Source organism: Haliotis rubra, unplaced genomic scaffold (genome assembly GCF_003918875.1).
Source record: "Haliotis rubra isolate DU_JTF1 unplaced genomic scaffold, ASM391887v1 Scf199, whole genome shotgun sequence".
NCBI classification, from domain to species: domain Eukaryota; kingdom Metazoa; phylum Mollusca; class Gastropoda; order Lepetellida; family Haliotidae; genus Haliotis; species Haliotis rubra.
Genome location: NW_025765991.1, coordinates 493713 through 512398, shown reverse-complemented (window position 1 = coordinate 512398; position 18686 = coordinate 493713). Strand labels below are relative to the sequence as shown.

At 38.3% G+C, this 18686-nt stretch overlaps 1 long non-coding RNA gene across 1 annotated transcript in view; it reads right to left on the bottom strand.

Annotated features, from left to right (window-relative positions):
• Positions 1 to 6121: 6121 nt before the first annotated feature.
• Positions 6122 to 18686, bottom strand: part of LOC124275141 — a 31376-nt gene continuing 18811 nt past the window's right edge. The window contains exon 3 of the long non-coding RNA XR_006898216.1: positions 6122 to 6151. This is a non-coding gene — a long non-coding RNA (uncharacterized LOC124275141). The remainder of the gene's footprint in view (positions 6152 to 18686) is intronic.

The window sequence follows — 18686 nt, the reverse complement described above, 5'->3', positions numbered from 1 at the left end:
AGATCTCATAACAGACATAGACCATCACAGATCTAAGGACTGAAACAGACCATCACAGATCATGGAACTTTCACAGACCATCAAAGATTTCACAACTGACATAGACCATCACAGATCATGGAGCTCTCACAGACGATCAAAGATTTCACAACTGACATAGACCATCACAGATCATGGAGCTCTCAAAGACGATCAAACATTTCACAACTGACATAGACCATCACAGATCATGGAACTCTCAAAGACGACAGACCATCCATCAAGATCTTCTCACAGACTCAAAGATTTCACAGACCATCACAGATCATGGAACTCTCACAGACGATCAAAGATTTCACAACTGACAAAGACCATCACAGATCTAAGGACTGAAACAGACCATCACAGATTGTGAACTCTCACAGGCCATCAAAGATCTCATGACAGACATAGACCTTCATAGACCTTGGGAGTGACACAGCCCATCAAAGATCTTACAACTGACACAGACCATCACTGATCCCGGTACTGACACAGACCATCACAGATCTCAGGAACGACCGACAGGCTATTACTATTCACTGTGATAACTATCCCTGTTAACACAATTGGCCATGTACAATATCATGTCTCATGTTGTCGTTCTGCCCTCACAGCCTGACATCACTCACCACCATTCTGTTTTCCATAAAGCTAATATTCTCAGCCCATCAACGCAAATGAACTTGATATCATTAAATATTTACATTGTTCTACAAAGCAGAAATCACTTATACACCTCAATAGCCCAAAAATCAAAGCAAACACCAAAATGAGAAAAAGATAAAAAGTTCTCAAGCTGAATTAATGATTCTAGGACATTTGTATTTTTTTCATCAAAGTTTGCATCAAATCAATAGCAATTCATGCATAGGACGCATGTATAGACAGCATCGCACACTTGATTGCTGAGGAAACAGAATATTCCCAACTGCAGCAGTGTTTAGGGAAACATTTTCAGAGATGTTCGATACCAATCTATGGGTAATACTGTAGACTTGACTTGTGAATATTCAGTAGAAGACACCCATCTCTACCCACTGAATATTCAGTAGTGCAGACATGTGAGACCAGGTCACTGCTCTGCCTCCATTTAAATTAGAGCTTATCAGATACTATACGATTGATTGGCCCTCCTGTTAAGCATCTCCAGACATATTTGTTATGTCCACTAAATATTCCCATGATGCACCCCAATCAAGAGTGCACACAGTTCATGTGCATTTCTTCATCTCCCAAACGGGGTATGTGCTTCACATCTTTGTGCTTACTGCATTAGACCTGATCACCCAAAATCTCCTAACATTTCAACCAAGATAAGAAATAACTGATAATTATGTCATCTTTAAATATTAACTATTTTGATGTCATATTTTTAAAATCCATTAAGTTTTTATACCCAATGCAACATTATACATGGGACTTTACATAATGTGATGATGCTTGGATCAAGTAAAAGGAACTGGATTAAATTACTCGCAATGTTAGGTTTAAAAAATAACTTGCAATGTTAGGATTAAATTGCTCACAATGTTGGAAAAAACATGCAGTGTATATGCTACAGTTGGAATTAGATCACTGGGTTTCTTTCTCTTATTAAAGCTTTGTCAACTGGGTCACGTTATATTTTTTAGTTTCTGACAACCTTTTATTTCAATCGGTAAAATGTTCCATCCTAATGGCAATGACCTTTACAGGGGTGGAATAAACAGTCGTAATTACTGGCATCCCAATCTGCCTGGGAAAATGTGCGGAGTCAGACTGTACACAAATACAGAGCTCCCAGCATGCAACACAACACACAAACTCTTCACTTACACTTTTTAAGTGTCATCTTTTCTCATGCTAATACTACCAAGGCAATAGGTATCGTAAACACTGACACAGTGGATATTTCAGGAATGGTGGGCACATGGCCAAGTGGATAATGTGTTCGCCCAACACTAGGAAGAAATGATAATCATAGTACCAAGTGTCCATCAAACATGTCATTTTACTAGATCCCACATTTCTCTCATGCCCATGAATAATTCTCAATCACCAAGTTGGAATTGATACCTGGAATCAAGTGATGAAATTGTAAAGTTTTATATTTCAATTTGAGAATTTGAAATTTCACAAGGGCACATGCTGAACCTTCTCGTCGTGTGAGCCTGTTTTCCAGACCACATCAATACATCTACTACTTCATCCAAGGTCACAATACAGTCCGGTACACAAAGGAAACATTTCCACCAATCTCAGTCCAAAAGTTGAGAAATTCCATCAAGAAAAGCAATCAAAACTTACTCGGTAATTGACAGGGCAAGTTCATAGGAGCAGCTTTGTAATAAAATTGATTTTTGGCCAAATGCCACCTTAGCATAGAAATTGAACACAAAATAATTCACACACAGCCTAAATACTAAATTACCCTTGTGTATTAAAGCCCATACTGTACATGCTCTAAAAATCAATAATTCAATACAATAATAACAACACAACAATTTCAATACAATTTAATCCTCCAAAACAGTAACACAACTGGATGTGTTCATAAAAATTGTGCTGACTCAGCAATACTATCATTTCACATGTTGTTTCACTCACTGAAATGTTTGGATAAGTCAGGAGGTCAGGGTTTGAAATAAGAACAAATTTCACTTCTGAAACATATTTTCATGAAAGTGATCCCTTAACAGCAAAAAACCCAGATAGTTAACACGTTTCTGATATTGTCCAATTTTTTCCTCATTGGTCTCCTCTAAATTATTTCATGACTATGGTAATACTGACTCCATCGAAAAAGATATACACTCCTTCAAAAACATATTATTCAACAATAATGTAAAGGTTTGTTGGCAGATAACCAGTATACTCAGACTTGAAATATTCTTCTTCAGCACTTCGCCAACTTCTATTAATATGAAATAAGAAATGGACTCTAGCATGTTCTGAAGGCAAAATAGTGCCATAAAAATAAAGCAATAAAAGCAGTATTTAAAAACCTGACACTGGCATGAACCTTTCAGATGAATCCCTGGCCTTATCAGAACCTGAGGTGATAACATCATTAGAGGTGGTGCTAGTCACATGATATGTTTACACAGTAACTGATGGTCACATTACACATAGATTCACTATCAAGATATACATGTTGTAGGACATCCCATACCTCTCACAGACACATCCAGTGTATTGTGTGTCTGTGAGTCCCATCAGCCCTTGGAACCCTCCCTTAGACAGTGAAATGTAACACAGCAGGGACCATCTCAAACAATAAACAATCATTAAATACCACTCATATATTCATCTGAATCTTTGGAGGTAAGTGAAACTACACTTCAGCTTGCACTGTAAAGAGTTATGCCCCTTGAGATTCACAGGATCCAGGTTGACCCTGATCATGATGCTTGGTTTGTTTGTACCATGACCTGTGCTCCTGACGTCCAACTCAGCTTCTGTGTAACTTCCAGCATAAACTCACACATCCATGAAAATCTTTCATCATGAAACTAGCAAATGAAAACATTCTTCAATCAACAGAATGTCACAAAATCAATTCTATCACCATTAGCTACATCCACTTCAGTTAAATATCATACAGCTTGAAGAGTGAGTGAGGGAGTGCTGTCTGGTCCATAACAACCTATTCTCACACTGCTTATAGGGGACTTCTCTAAACCTCAAAGGAGCTATTGTTCTAAACCTGGGACCTCTTCTAGTCCATGTCAATGACATATTCTCATCCTGGGTGCCAGTGTACAAAGCAACTTAGTGCTACGCCAGTCGTAAGTCCTTAGCGCTAAGATTGCTTTGTACAAGAGCACCCAGGTCCATAGAATGATCTATTGTTCTGAGTTGAGTTGAGACGAGTTGGGCTTTACGTCACATCGGCATTATTCCAGCCGTTTAGTGACGAGGTCATGTCTGAATTCATAAAAATTATAAGTACAATGTCCAAATGAGTTTTATTTTGAAAACATATATATTCATTGCATCATTATTTAAAAACAGAAAATGTCCTATTGTTCTAAACCTGGTTCTCACAGGGATGTCTTCTAGTCAATGATAATTCTCATCCTGGTCCACACTGGGACATAATACTGAGAGTCTTCAGTTTCAAACATACATGATGACTCAACTTCAAACAGGATGATATTATCTGATAAGACATTTGTCTTCCTGACTCATTGTGTCTGTTTGAGAAATGTTCCGCTCCGATGTGACACAACTCGTATCACAACATCCACAGCTGTCTTCAGAATATACATGTAATGAAACTGATCCCAACAGTCTACTGAGCAAACATAACAACCAAAATACCTATATCTAAAACATCCTAATGAGTTCTTAAGAATTCACAAAACAAACTTTATCATTTACAAGTTACTTAAACTGACGGTTTGATCCAGATAAGTCTCCATAATGTTCAAGCCATTAGTAAGATATGGAATTTGTACAGTAATATTGTTGGACATCTCAGAGCTTGATGGCACTAGCTCCTATCTCCAGCCACATCTGGTTGCATGTTGGTCTGAATATGGAAACAGGCCATCCCGAATATTCCTGTGTATTCTCATGATGACTATCTGGTGTCACAGTGGCAGAATGGCACTCTACAGGCAACATGCAGACTACATTACAGTCATCTGTCTACTCATTCAAGGTCCTGTTATTTTCTTTAACAGTCTATTTTCAACCTAAAGAGTATTTTCTTTTAATAACAGGCATGTGATATTGAGATTAATAGAATTCCACTTTCTTGTATAAAATGTATATGGGGTTGAAATCCAGTACACTATAATGCTTCACAACCTGATTATATACTATGAAGACTTATCAAACCATACGTAGTCTTTTTCAAGTTTCTCAAGGGTAATTTACAACGATTATTCAATAATACCCTTAAATGTTAGCAATCTCAAGCACGTGGGTAATCCTGAACATGTGCCAATGAAATGCCTTCCGTCAGTCTAAACTAGTAATGAGTTAGGTGGAGACTCTCGTACAGATGCTGAAACAAAACACAACCCCCCAACAATGAAATTTACATTTAAGTTTCTAAATTCCCAAGTTCTGAAAATTAAAAGATTCTTTGGACTCATATTAATTTTTGTTGTTGCAAAAATACAATATTCTCACTTCAGAGACGAAACAACTGTACATGTTCAACTCAAAAGAAGTAAAAAATCACTCGATGTTTTCAGGCCATGACACAATAAATAATAATGAAATAACGTGAAACAGCTGTTGGGAAAGCATGCTTTCTGTAGCATCTTTTGAGCAGTATATAAGGAATGGGAAGGAACAGTTCCTCTAAGAAATCAGTGACATACAAGGGAAGTCACATCACATGGTGAAACATTGAGACAAATCTGAAACATTTTCCCAGGACCACATGGTAAAGGCAGGAAGCTACCAAATGGACTATGGGATCTGTTGAGACACCTGTTGAGACATCTGTTGAGACATCGTTCCAGGTAACCAATGGCAAGCTGCTGTACACAGGTGCATGGAGGTGTCAACTTACCTTTCAGGGGTGGAAATAACTTTAAAATTGCTAGTGTACTCCGGTACAGTGGCACATGTAAAATCACTTGCCCTGATAATTTTTCCTCTATACCGGCCATTTTCTTGTTGATTTTTTAAATAAACAACATAATTAACATTGGAATATCAACTGGACACCAGTACAGTGTGGTATACAAATTTGCTTGCCAGACAGAAAAAAAAACTGGACTCGGGCGTTGGGCAATGGGTTTTTTCCACCCCTGCCTTTGTGTAAGATGAAATACAATACTGATACCTAATGGTACAGACACGGATGTAGCACTCTTGCCTTTTCAAACAGTGTTAAAAGATAAACATTTTCACACAGACCCTAATGTGCCAAATGAATTGAGCAGCTCTGTGGCTTCATTATAATCCTGTTGCAATCAGGGTTTTCTTGTTGCTCGTTTCGTTCTAATAACTTTTCCTCAGGTAAATCAAGGACTGTCAGATCAAGGCGACATGTCAGTCACAATCTCCGCACCATGTGGCCAACATACACAAAACACAAAAAGCATTATGGGTAAATTATTGTACTTACTGAAAATCTTGCGAAAGAAGTGACCCCTTCCTGGTTCAAAGTCCAAACTTCGACTTAGATCTGAAAATGAACAGATTCCATTTAGTTGATTTTTCGTAAGACATTAACAACATGTTGGATATGGTTCTGACAAGACAAAACTTAAAGTCCAGGGCTATGGACCTATTCTAACCTGGTTCCACAAAGAGCGACAAATAACAGGGTGCTATGGACCTATTCTACCCTGGTTCCACAAGGGTGACAAACAATAGGGTGCTATGGACCTATTCTACCCTGGTTCCACAAGGGTGACAAACAATAGGGTGCTATGGACCTATTCTAACCTGGTTCCACACAGTGTGACAAACAATAGTGTGCTATGGCCCTATTCTAACCTGGTTCTACAAGGGTGACAAACAATAGGGTGCTATGGACCTATTCTACCCTGGTTCCACAAGGGTGACAAACAATAGTGTGCTATGGACCTATTCTAACCTGGTTCTACAAGGGTGACAAACAATAGGGTGCTATGGACCTATTCTACCCTGGTTCCACAAGGGCGACAAACAATAGTGTGCTATGGACCTATTCTAACCTGGTTCTACAAGGGTGACAAACAATAGTGTGCTATGGACCTATTCTACCCTGGTTCCACACAGGGTAACAAACAATAGTGTGCTATGGACCTATTCTAACCTGGTTCCACAAGGGTAACAAACAATAGGGTGCTATGGACCTATTATAACCTGATTCCACACAGTGCAACAAACAATAGTGTGCTTTGGACCTATTCTAACCTGGTTCTACAAGGGTGACAAACAATAGGGTGCTATGGACCTATTCTAACCTGGTTCCACACAGTGCGACAAACAATATTGTGCTATGGACCTATTCTAACCTGGTTCTACAAGGGTGACAAACAATAGTGTGCTATGGACCTATTCTACCCTGGTTCCACAAGGGTGACAAACAATAGGGTGCTATGGACCTATTCTAACCTGGTTCCACACAGGGCTGACAAACAATAGGGTGCTATGGACCTATTCTAACCTGGTTCCACAAGGGTGACAAACAATAGGGTGCTATGGACCTATTATAACCTGATTCCACACAGTGCAACAAACAATAGGGTGCTATGGACCTATTCTACCCTGGTTCCACAAGGGTGACAAACAATAGGGTGCTATGGACCTATTCTAACCTGGTTCCACACAGTTTGACAAACAATAGTGTGCTATGGCCCTATTCTAACCTGGTTCTACAAGGGTAACAAACAATAGTGTGCTATGGACCTATTCTATCCTGGTTCCACACAGGGTGACAAACAATAGGGTGCTATGGACCTATTCTAACCTGGTTCCACAAGGGTGACAAACAATAGGGTGCTATGGACCTATTCTAACCTGGTTCCACAAGGGTGACAAACAATAGGGTGCTATGGACCTATTCTAACCTGATTCCACACAGGGCGACAAACAATAGGGTGCTATGGACCTATTCTAACCTGGTTCCACAAGGATGACAAACAATAGGGTGCTATGGACCTATTCTAACCTGGTTCCACAAGGGTGACAAACAATAGGGTGCTATGGACCTATTCTAACCTGGTTCCACAAGGGTGACAAACAATAGGGTGCTATGGACCTATTCTAACCTGGTTCCACAAGGGTGACAAACAATAGGGTGCTATGGACCTATTCTAACCTGGTTCCACACAGGGCGACAAACAACAGGGTGCTACGGACCTATTCTAACCTGGTTCCACACGGGGCCACAAACAGGGTGCTATATGGACCTAAATAAGTTTTCAAATACCAATGTTTTTTCCCTGGCACCCACGGACATCGGTCATTCTGATAGAGAAAGTCAACATGATGGCCACAAGCTTGATTAACTCTTTCAACACCAGTCAACCAGAGGCATTTACTGCCATGACACCGAGTTCCCAGAGACTCTGAGGTCATAGATGAAGCCTATGTTTATGAAGGAAATTATAAGCTTGTAAAACTTTATTGCTGCTACATCCCATACACCATTTAAAAGATCGAATCCTACTGTTGATAAATATGAAGTTTATTTTTATAATATTATTCAACTAATACAACTACAACTTAAATAAATTTATATTTGAATGAAAATGCAAGCTTACATGTATAACGTCCAGATAAACCACGAAAGAAGCAAAAACTATGGCGATTTTTTCCATTTGTGACATCTCATAACATGCCCGTGCCTTTTTCTTTTATATTTTCATTTTTACGTAATCAGAAAATTATTATAAAAAGATTTCTTAAACAATATGTATGGTCGCCTATTTCCCGATATCTGTGGCTTTCCGCTCGGTAAAATGACATAACAACTGAAAATACCTCCGCTTTCAAGCTTCAGATGAATAACATGCGCGTGCAAATCGCTTTGATGTCGGGCATCGCTCGAAAGCTCTGAACATCAACAATATCACTGTACCCTTGCCAAGAGTATTTTCACAGTTGTAAGAAGCTTATTTTATTGGATAAAGATTGGTTTCCAATGACGCTTTTCGCCACAGTCTGCTATAAGGGTCGTGGATTGGTCAAAATCAGACACGTGACCTAAGGTAGCCAATCATATTACAGCAATGGATACCGTCCTCGTAAACGAAAACTTTTAGATTTGGACAAAAGTTTTGGGTAAAATAATGCTATTCTGAACATATTGAGCAAGAAATCGCTACCTATACGTAGAATTATGGAACGTATTGGACGATCGCGTGCTAGGTTATGACCTGTGACAAAAATGCTTCATGTATGTATTTTTGCATTAAACATCGTGGTCCGGTAATGTGAAGATCGAGTAATGGCGAGAGCGAGATGTCACTTGTCAGTGACTTGACTTGCATTACATGATCGCACAAAAAGATGGAAATTGTAATTTTATATGCACGCTTGACAACTTTTATGAATGCTGTTGTTGATTTTATTCATTAGTTTATTCAATTTATTTAATAATTTCCTCGAAACATCGTTACTTTGCTCTTTGACAATGTTATTGTGGGTCCGCAGCCGAAGCATGTGTCCGAGAATCGTTGTTTTCAATAACATTGCGAAAAATAGTTTATAATTTTAATTCTGCTGGTAATATATGATAAATTGAAATTTAATAAGTGTTTTCAGAAATTGTGAAATGGGATAGATTTGATATATGAATCAAAAGTCAGGTAGGTTCCTAAAATTATGTCTCATTTTGACGTGACTACTGCCTGGCCGATTAATCGGCCTCCGGTGTCTGGGGACTCATAACGTTGTGGCCGATTATTCGGCCTGCGGTGTTGAATGGGTTAAATAATCATGTACACATTGATAAAAGTGTTATTACTTTGTACTTTGCTTCCAAACAACATTTAAAAAAAAGAGAAGAAAAATCCTACCTACCGGTACCTACCCTAAATTTTAAAGAGCTGTAACTGTTTTTGATTTGGCCTAATCAACAACAGGTTATTATGGATGTCAACAGATTCAACACTTCACATACAGAAATGATTGTGACCAAGTACCTTTCCAAGCAAGTCACTAAAACCTTCACTAGAATCATTAAGTTGACACTGGATATTCATCTGGTATAATACAGTATCGCCAAGTCCATATCCTCAGGGACTTCCCTGCTGTGACTTCCTGTCATGTTTACCTCAAAATACTCAAATGAACCCTCTTCTCCCCAACCCCACATTGATTATTAATGAAGTGGAAAAATGAAGGTCACAAAACCACTCATTCGTAGCACCACTTCAAAGATCTGTTAGGAAACCTCTACTTTCAGCAAATCACCAATAAAATTTCTTTTCAAGAGATAATGTTTTGCAGGCCCTAAATCTCCAAATTGAAAGTCTGTGGCAGGAGCAAAGTCGCGCTTGTGTGACTCTGAAGAGGGTAGATTAATATGTGGCGGCCAACAAGGACATGTGTCTAAAGACGCCTCATAGTCTCATACTGAACAATAGGAATGTTTGTAACACCTGTAAACAGATTTCCATGGCTGAATACTTTGATGTTGAAATGTCAACATACCTGTCAAGACATGAGAATCACCTGAGGCCAATGATCTACAAACCGTTTGTTATCAATAACAATAAACATCCAGATATCAAAGTTACCTGTCGTTTTTTAAAAGGGCTATGTTGAAATGTGATTTGATTATTCATTAATGAGAAAAGAACAGAGATGTCATGACAACTCCTTGAGAATTATGTTTTATATCCTTGTTTGTCTTCCGACACACACAACTGGAATATGATGACATGTGTCAACCATGTTAGCAAGCCTGACCACCCGATCATGTTAGTCGCCTCTTACAACAAGCATGAGTTGCTGAAGATCAATTGTAATACAGTTCTTCACGGGTTATATTGTGAGAGTGAGTGAGTGGGGGTGGGTGAGTGAGTGAGAGATTGAGAGAGTGAGAGTGAGTGAGTGTTGCCAGGGATTTATTTAGATCTCAAGGCTAGGTATCAGGCTAACTTTGCTGCAATGTCAATAAATAATTCCAGATGGGAACAAAAATTTCCCACACCATGTCAATATATAAAACTGAAATGATTGCTTTGTTGAGCTGTCTTCGATTTTAGAGATATTAGGACCAAAAAGGAACATTCAATGCTTCATGTTACCTGATGCATAGAATGCACGGTTACAATGTAATGTTACAACACAATGTGATAATGCCTTGAAATAATATATCAATAACAAAAGAATACTGCTACCTAACTATATTTTCCCAATTTGATTGCCAAGTGCACTTAGTTTTAAAAAAAATCATATTCATGTGTACATGTCATTCAATCCAAACTCTGCAGAATGTTGCTCATGATGTGAATCATAGGATTGTCTGGTTGGAACAAAGACTAGAACCCTTTCATCAACCCTATCTCCTATCTGATGTAAATCACTGGATTGTCTGGTCTAAACAAAGTCTGGGATCCACATTACACCGGCCTATCACCTGACTGATGTAAATCACTGGATTGTCTGGTCTAAACAAAGTCTGAGATTCACATTACACCGGCCTATCTCCTATCTGATGTAAATCACTGGATTGTCTGGTCTAAACAAAGTCTGAGATCCACATTACACCCCTATCACCTGACTGATGTAAATCACTGGATTGTCTGGTCTAAACAAAGTCTGAGATCCACATTACACCGGCCTATCTCCTATCTGATGTAAATCACTGGATTGTCTGGTCTAAACAAAGTCTGAGATCCACATTACACCGGCCTATCTCCTGATCTGATGTAAATCACTGGATTGTCTGGTCTAAACAAAGTCTGGGATCTACACACCACCCCGATTTCCCCCTAAAGCAGAAGCACCCTGTATCACATACCGTCAGCACAATGTCTGGCCATGAGTTTACCTGTGCCTCCCTCCCCTCTCCTGAATGTATTTATATCACCTGAACGTGACGAGCCTACCTGTGTACACAATGCTGCTTACAGACAGGTAAGGGTGACATCATGTACATAACGATCCATTAATTACCCTGCACCTATTGTTCGGACAGAATGAAAACAAACACTGACATGTGCACCACTACAAACCTTCAGGAAAATATGTCAGAGTGTATTAGACAAGTTTTGATCATTACAAAACCTGCAAAATAAACATTATACCTTTGTTTACCTATGTCTTGTAGGAACTCTCCGTCCCAATTAACACAACGGCAAGTTAGTATATATAGTCCTTGCCAGTTCATAGGTTTCTAACACCTCTCAACCTATGGTGGATGGGATGAATATTATAACTATGGGGTGATATATGTTATATTTACTTTTCAACTCAAATCTTGTATTTGATTTCCAGACAACAACCTATATCTAGTTTGTGTATGAAAGAGACTCAACTGAAGTTACACACAACAATGTCACAACCAAGTTGACAGTACCACACTCACCACTACTGTGGAGCTCCCCGGAAAGCTGTGTTTTAAATTCCTATCTCCCCACACAGGTAAGCTGTTACCTGTGCTTCTAACAAAGCTGACCTACCTGACACTGCCCCAGTCACTGATTCCCGCGCCTCTCCATCACCTGCTGTCACCCTATTGTTTTCTCTCACCCTGGTCTCTGGGACACAGCTAAAGGGAGACAACTCTAACTGACTACCTGGATGAGGTATACCAGCCTGTCTCAATCCAACCTGTCAGGTAGGGACAGATTAGAGTTTTCGCTTAAATATTGTTTCAAGAAAAATCATGGGAGATAGGCTCAAGTTTTAAAAATATGTCAGACTTCGTATTTGTTCCCCAAGCAGGTATTTGATGCCATGTGTTCAATAGTTGTGACTGAGTGTGGTTGAAGGCTCCATGGAAGAGTATTTCTGTACTTATGACCACATTGTGTTTAGAAAACTGTCATTTTGCTTCCATAATGCTTTTCAGTCAAAACTCATACACATTTCAAGGGACCATTAAAATATATCCTGTCAAATCTTCCCCACAGTAGTTGTCAGTTACTCTGTTAATTTCCACACTCATGCAAAACCATCTTGGAGTCGGTCCGTTCTGGCTATTGGCACTGATTATATTTATCGGTTGTAAGATTTCTAACACAATTCAGCTCATTTTTGTACATCCTCGACTCTCAAATTGTGATATCTGACCAAAACATACAAATCTACTCTCCACAGTAACCCTATGGGGTGGAAACCTTGAAGGTCCGGGTTAGAATATTGATCTTCAGTAACCCATGCTTGTAGTAAGAGGCGACCAACAGGATCGGCTGGTCAGGCTCGCTGACTTGGTTGACACATATGATCGGTTCCTAATTGTGCAGATCGATGCTCATGCTGTTGATCACTGGATTGTCTGGTCCAGACTCAATTCTTTACAGACCGCCGTCATATAGCTGGAATATAGCTGAGTGCCGGGTAAAACTAAACTCACTCACTCACTCTGGGGTGGAGATGGCATGATGCGCACAGTCCACAGAATGTATTACATGTACAGTATACAATAAGACACAGATAATCAGGCATACTTCCATGAATAACTTGTTAACATATATCGACAATTTAGAAGCTTTGACTCTGATTGGATGATTGGAAAGCTCACCTGGAGTGACCTCCCCTGGAGACAGCTTCAGATCTTCATGCAGATTGTAATCATACGAGAGAAACAAATCTGTTTTTAACAAGACTGGCCTCCCTCTGTTACAGCATGCAGCAGTATACGATTTAAACTGATATTCTTGTTGTCAGCACAGGTACTGCACAAATTTATCTCAAATAATGGTAACGGAATTTTTTTATGCTCCACCTTTGAAACATAATAGAGCATTGCTTACTATACCAATCATCATAGAGCATTGCTTACTATACCACTATTTTCATCCAAATAAGGTTGTTGATATTTCACATCATGTATTTTTTTAATGGAAACACTGAAACCAAAATTGATAGAGAGATAAGGGTTGATATTTTAGTGATGAAAGATCTGCATACAGTACATCTGTTTGTTTTTTTTTATTTCATTCCAATTTTGAACACATATTTCTATTTCTTCATAATGTTAATCAGGAAGTTAAAAAACAATACTTTTAATGTTTTTATTTACATTTTAATAGATTTGTAAACCAAGTTTTCAAAAACAATCCTGATTTGGATGAACATTTTTAGACAATGCAAATCTCATGGTACACAAACAGGAACACCTACATTTGGTGCCATTGTTTACAGGCTATGTTTCTTGTTTCTACCAGTTTGTTTAGATTTGTAAATGGCGGAGGCGCTTCCCCGAACACTCCAGGGCTGAGTCTGACCATCTGCATGTCCTGTTCTCCCTCAGATTTAAATCAGTTCCTGTTCAAGTAAGCAACCTATAGAAAACCTAGTTAGATGCATACAGATTGACTCCAAATGTAAAGAGTTTAGCAGTTAGATCCAGGATACACCGAAGCTATTCTAGTTTTTGTTGTTTTTTTCCTTTTTCTTTGTGGCTTTACTGACTCAGATGATGCAGCTGGTAAATCGGTTAAGGTTTTCCATTACGCTCTTCCAGTCAGGCCCCTGAGTGACAACACAGCATGAGGGGCCGCTATGGTTCACCTATGAAGCTAATTAGGATATTTGTCTTTATCAGTTTCACCATAGATAGATATGTTTACCTGGAAAGTTGCTGATTTATCTGTTCAAATACAATCTTTCTTGATTTGTAATTCAATATGAAGTCATTATTCAGGTAAAATGTTGAGTGAGTGAGTGAGTGAGTGAGAGAGAGAATGGCTATGCAAAACATTTAAGCATGTTGTTCTTGGATAAGATAAACTTACTATTAGATTCTTCAAGAGCTCAGAGTAGTTTCCCTCTAAAAAATATTTACTTATTTCAAGGATCTACACGATCCTGTTACAAAAAGTGATTAAACATTAAATTATCAAAATAGTAATTGACTCAGTCTTTCCAGAAAGTTAACATACTAGAACTTCTCTACAAGGTGATAAGATGGATCGGAAAAATTAGGAGATAAACATACTGTGTTGAAAAATCAGAGGTATATAACGAAATTATAATAGCTCTAAATATGACTTAAAACCTAACGCGTGTACTGTTACACATTGGGGGAAGCTTTTCACACCCGTTAATGTTGTATAACATTGTAGATAGAGTGACATAAAACCTCACTTAAGTCACAGGCATGTTTCAGGGAAGTGAGTGAGTGAGTTTAGTTTTACGCCACACTCAGCAATATTCCAGCAATATGGCGGCGGTCTGTAAATAATTGAGTCTGGACCATACAATCCAGTGATCAACAGCATGAGCATGTTTCAGGGATGAATACTCAACTAAGATAACAAATTTGTTTTACAATCAGTAGTTCATCAATGTCTAAGGAAGTCCAAACATGACCTTAATGATTGCTGCACAGACTTCTACTAAGTGCAGGGACGGGTTGACAGAAAGAAGCTGATATAGGCCGTGCTGATAAGAGATGTTTACTCTAAAATGTTTATAGTTTGAAAGAGATGTATGATAAAGTAAGAAGCTTGTGTTAGAAAAGGTGATATCAAGTCAGAAAATTATTTATTACATCTTGGTCAGGGGGGAGATAACTCTGTCAGTTGGGAGGGCCTACCACTAGGGTATGGGTATGACTTAGTGTTAAATTTTTCACTTCATTCTGTATGTCTGTGGAAACCACAGAATTAAGGCAACCATAATCCAGAGGGAATGTTTACGCCATAATTATATTAATTATATCTTGTAGGTTTCAGCAGGGTTGTATATTCAGTCCTGTGATGTTCTTATCCCCTTTTTATTACTGAAATATTCTAGGAAATGAAATACATAAGGGACATATTGACTGGAACTGAACTAAACTGAGAGTTGTTCACAAATGGGGGATTTCTGAACAGTCATATAAAGTGGTTTTATAAAGAATGAGTTTAGTTTTAGCCACACTCTTCTAATGCATGGGAAACTGTATCAAGACAGGACAAGAATGCATCTTTCCATGTTTAAGAAATATCCATTTAACATCTGTGAACACCTGGTGTCATTACTGAGTTTCAATGAGCCATCTATTTCTGCACTGACTTCAAACTTTATTTCCTCAACATGTTGAAGAAATGAGTGAGTGAGTGAGTATGGTTTAACACCGCTTTTAGCAATATTCCAGAAATATCATGGCGGGGACACCAGAAATGGGTATACACATTGTACACATGTGGGGAATCGAACCTGGGTCTTCAACATGACAGTGTCAAAGCTGTAAGTACTAGGCTACCCCACTGCCCCTTGAGGTGAAATGATAATAATAGTTAATATTTATATAGCGCCTGTTCCAACAAATTGCTCGGAGTTGCTCAGGCAAAGGCACTGTCCAAAAGCTGTGTTTTTAGCATTCGCTTCTGTCCGAGTTTCGCGTGTCCTAGATGTTGTTTGGAAGATTGTTCCACAATGTGGGTCCTACGGAGGTTTATTGTGAAGGATTTAGTTACAGTACCTTAAATAATTTATTCATATTCCATACCACCTTAAATTGTATTTAACATTTACATTTAACTTATTTCTGGTCTAGATGCTGAAGGCACTGGTATTTTTAATATTTCAACGTTATGGAGATATCTGTCCGAACTGATGATACAGCAACTGTTGAGAGCGGACATCAAAGTTCTGGCCATATAACACCTGGCCTGAGTATATTGCCCTCCTTAATTACAGGTAACGATATCCTGTTACGGGGAACCTTTGTGACCAGTCCATCCTACTGCTTTGATGTCCACAGGTAAAAGACATCACATGAAAGCTTGTGACATGAAAAGGAAAATATTTCTTCTCTGTGTCATAAAACTCAAATTCCAAGTCTGACTTTGAATTCCTTCTGTGACATTAGTATTTGGAACTGAAGATATACTCTCGTGAGGAGAAGGCTTCCTTTATACAAAATACAAACAGATTAGAAATTTATATTTGGTTACTTTGCTGAAAAGGTTTTGAAAAACATTTTCACCCAGGAAACAATTCTGTTATCAAATACTTTACAATTAATTCTTTCAAATCACTTTCAGAATAAAATTAATACTGATATAAACCACATTTGCATGATGTAAAGCTGAAATATACCACATTTATGTGGTGTAAAGCATAGAGTTAAAACTGGAATATACAAAATTTGTGTGATGTAAAGCATTAAGTTAAAACTGATATACACATTTGTGTGATGTAAAGCATTTAGTTAAAACTGATATACACATTTGCGTGATGTATAGCATTAAGTTAAAACTGATATACACATTTGTGTGATGTAAAGCATTAAGTTAAAACTGATATACACATTTGTGTGATGTAAAGCATTAAGTTAAAACTGATATACACATTTGCATGATGTTAAAACTAATAGATACCTCATTTGCATGATGTAGAGATTAAGTTACAACTGATGTACACCTTTGCATGATGTAGAGATTAAGTTACATCTGATGTACACCTTTGCATGATGTAGAGATTAAGTTACATCTGATGTACACAGCACAAACACAGGACAAACTAGTGAACAACTGAAATGGCCAGAAGCAGCATCTGAGCAGCAATTTGAGGTTTGACATCTATTCAAAGTAACCACATTTTCCTCAGTTCCTCAGGTTCAGATAAACACTGAGACTAAGAGATGAGTTTATGTTTCGTGAAGTGAGCAGTGACTGCCTGTAACAGTACTTCATCTATCAACCCCATTTGTACTGAAATAAGCTCATACAGAAGTCATATTTGTCATTTATTTTATGAGAATGTCAATAGATTTGTAAAAATGTGAAAATTAGGTTGTGAGAACATGAAACTTACATGATAGCAATTTGTTTATTGCTTATTTATGGCATTTCTGAGCAACTTCTTGCCCCTTCACCAGGGAAAATAGAAGCTGTATTCCATAAAAGTTCCATGTTTTCATGTTCCCCCGTCTCTTAAATGCCCGTCACAGACTTGAAGTAAGGTTGGTTCAGAATATGTAACTACAACACTCCTCACAAACAAGGGAAGTTCCACTCCCGTGTATAAGTTAACCCAAACTGAAGGACATTCAGACAATATGATGGAACACTCCTGGGCCTATATTTTTGAAGCTCTCTTAGCGCTAAGATAGTCATAAGTGCCATACATTAACATTAACTTACGACTATCTTAGCGCTAAGTGAGTTCGAAAATCTAGGCCCAGGTAATACAGATCACCCAGCAACCCATCAGTATCATCTTACTATACAATGGTACAGTTTGAGTGAATTATCTTTGAAATTTGCAATGGAACCTACAACTGTACTTAGTTCCTGATCCTTATTTGTTAATCTAGCTTGTAAAATAGCAGCTGTCATTTCCGTACAAGTGTCTCTTTTGTGATGATTATCATTTGCCTTCTGTTTCCTTGAAGATGAGACGATATCCTGCCCTGCCACTTGAGCAATTGGCCATGCGGGAAATATGCAACTAGAAATATGATTGGCTACTGCTGGTGAAATGGACCAGTCACCAAGCTTCATATAAAATGTTTTGGTGAAGTTACCTAACACCATTTTCAGGGAAATCACTTTGTATATAATTGTTTATCTGTGAGCAGAGATCAAAACAGTGAAATGACTCCATATGAGGGCACATGGAGTGGTATAATCATGTTTAATGTAATGGAGTATTTCTGAGTGCATGACTGGGAATTTTAACAAGGTTACATTAAAAACAAACTAACATTGTTTCTGGCGATCAGGATACTATATCTGTTTCATTAGGTTGGAGTCAAACACAGCGTCATTGAGACCACCAGTGGGCACCATTTGAAACCAGAATAAGCCAATGGCACAGTGCTGCAGCAGTGTGAACTCTGCACCGATATCTTTAATACAACCAATCAGATTCTCTGCAGGAACGCAACCAAACATAACAATGCACTTATTACAGGCAAATTGTCCAAATGTTCTTGGGTTCCTTTTAACTCAATAAATTTCACTTCATGAAATACATTTTTCCCAACTCCGCTGTCCATAGATTCACCCCATACATATCATATATCATAACTGTATGAGCTCAAAGGCACTTAGGTTTCAGTTTCCATGACAACCGTTCAACAAATGTAACACATAGCTAAGTTAAATACACAATATTCC